Source organism: Lissotriton helveticus, chromosome 8 (genome assembly GCF_964261635.1).
Source record: "Lissotriton helveticus chromosome 8, aLisHel1.1, whole genome shotgun sequence".
Lineage (NCBI taxonomy): Eukaryota > Metazoa > Chordata > Amphibia > Caudata > Salamandridae > Lissotriton > Lissotriton helveticus.
Window position 1 is genome coordinate 213,363,542 of NC_136069.1, and position 2,750 is coordinate 213,366,291.

Consider the following 2,750-nt stretch of genomic DNA (forward strand, 5'->3'; position numbering starts at 1 on the left):
TGTGTGTGGCTTGAGGATCAAGTTGATTTTCTGACTTGCTGTGTCCATTTTAGCATATTTTCCCTCAATGAAGCGTCCCAAAGTTAGTACCATGATGAGCCAAAGTATGAGGATAAATGCACCGAAGCCCACCCAAAATTCAATCCATGGAGAAATCAGATATGTTTCTTTCAGTTGTTTCAAAAGTTCTTTAGCTTTATCTTTAAAGGTTTTTGATGATGGCTGTGTTTTTGATTCACTTAGGTCTTTAGAGGAATCATCGAAGTTTATGAAGTAGCCGGATGCAGTTCTGTCAATTGTTCCAATTGCTTCAGGATTATTGTTTCTTGCATATTCGTTTGTTACTTCATTGTAGGTCGGTGTGTCTCTACTAAATGTTTTTATTTGGGTTGTTAGAGGTCTGAGTTCCAATGCATTGTTGCATAGTCCTTGTTGTTTTTCTGTAGGCGTTTCGAATGTGATTAGCCTCTTAGTTTCGACCTCTGTATTTGTAGCAAACCTTGGTGTTCTGCTACTTATCGGGAGTCCACTTGGCCTACTGTTTGTTATCGGCCACATGATTGTGGTTTTACCAAGTCGATGGATACAACTCGGTTCTCCTTTTTACCAGCAAGCGGCGGTAGTACAACTGATCTTGTCCCGTTGATAGACAAGACAGGAACTACTTTTCTGTAAGAAGGCCCAAATTCCTTCTTTACCGCGATCTTTTCTCTGACTAGATCCCCGACTTTTGGAATCCAGACAGGTCTTGCTGGGACAGGTGGTGGTTCTTCAGTGGTTGTTGGCTGCTGTTTCAACTTTATGTTGCTCAGGTCTTTTCTTGTTTTGTTTAAGTCCTGTAAAATAGCCAAACGATCTTTGATATCAAAGCTTTTTTCCTTCACCACTGAAGTCTGACTGTCAAGATCTAAGACTAACATCCTAGTTCCAAACAATAATTCGTACGGACTGAATCCCTTCAGAGAATTTCTTGGCAAGTTATTTAGACTACGTTGGACACTTATTAGATGTTTGACCCACCCAGCTCCCGAACCTAATACCCTTTCCGTTATAGATAGCTTTATGCCTTGGTTTTTTCTTTACACCATCCCGTATCCCTCAGGAAGGAAGTGAGAAGAATCCCGCTGTGCTATGCTCATTTGGCCGAGCTTTCCCCCAAGCTTGAGGGCTCAAGTGAAAACATTGGTCAAACGTAGCATGCTCCTAGCGTATATGCCATTTAGACTCGCAAATCTTTGTATAACAGTCCAGACGTCAGCCGAGTGCTGGGGATCTACATTATAAGTGGAAACTAGCCTGTATATGTTAATCGGACGCTTTTCTTTTTACTGTCGATTCTTTCTGGAGTGAAACGCCAAGGTAGTATAACGTTTCTCTCTCCACTGCGATCTCTGTTGCAGTCCGGGCATGTTTTTTACAAAAATGTCATGCTGCAGGCTCATGCCTGGCCACCAGTACACTGATTGTAGTTCTTCCAGAGAATCTTTTAGTTTGAGGTGTCTGAGACCCTCGCCCATATGTGCGTCTGCAATTAACAAAGTTCTCCTGTCCATGTTTGGAATTACTCTATCCCCCACTCCAGGGATTCGAGCAAAAGAGACGGAGTTTGCATCGATTCTGTATGTATAATTGAGTGGATAGTTGATCGGTAGCGCTGAGCAGTCGCCTTTTGATGACGTTTTCACCGCCAGCACTGTTTCACCGTCAATGTTTTTCATTGTACGCTTTTTCCTAGCTACGGAAGCCGATTTAGTTGCTACCGCTGTGGCTGTCTCAGCCAATGAATTCCCTGCAACGTGAACGCCATCACGCTGATGACTCAGTGTATGTATCACGTGAGTCTTTGGTAGTTCTTTTTGTAACAGAACTATGTGTTCCCAAAGCAGTTTTTGCTTTATTGTTGCACCTGTGTCATCTTTGTAACCGTTTTTAATCCATTTCTGCAAATCGTTGTTATATGATTTGATGCAGTAATATGAATCGGACACTATAAGTGTCGGGAATTCGCGATCTGCATTATCTAGCGCCATTTTCAATGCTATTATTTCAGTCTGTTGTTCTGAATTAGTTTCTACTGAGTGTGTTTTTGTTAATAGAGGTCTTAGTTTACCTCCGCGCCACACTTCTTTTGTAATCTCACTTGTGGGGTTGTATGCTTGTTCTCCCCAAACGGAGGGTTGAGCATGTCCGTCTGTATAGATTACACAAGCGTACTGTCGTAATGGCAGAATGTCGGCCAGCAGAGGGAATATTCTTTCATATTCTAGATTTTTTAATTCCTTTAGTTCTGGATCAAAGTAGTAGTATACTTTGTCCGTTGTAATTGAATTCACCCATTGTATCCACTTTGGATTCAATGCTGTGGTTGGTAAATTACACGGGGTTGTTAATGCCTCAAAGGCTGATTCTGCTGTTCTGACTGTGATACGTCTACCGTCAGCTTTATGTTTTTCTCTAGCTATGAGCTTTGAACTGCATGAACAATGTTTTCTTTAATGCTGAATTTCTTTTCAGCTTCTGTGTACAAGTGTGATTTGAATGCAATTGGTACCTTTTCTCCCTCGTTAGAGGTCAGGTATGTGAATCCGCATCTTCCTATGATGACTCGAATCACAAGATTGCGTGTGTTATCACGTGTTTCTAATTTTGTTTTAATTAACATATCTGTTTGTAAGGATCTCAGAATTTCTGTGTGTATTTGAGTCCAATTGGTTCTTTTAAAATCTGGTTTTATTAGATCATAAAGGGGT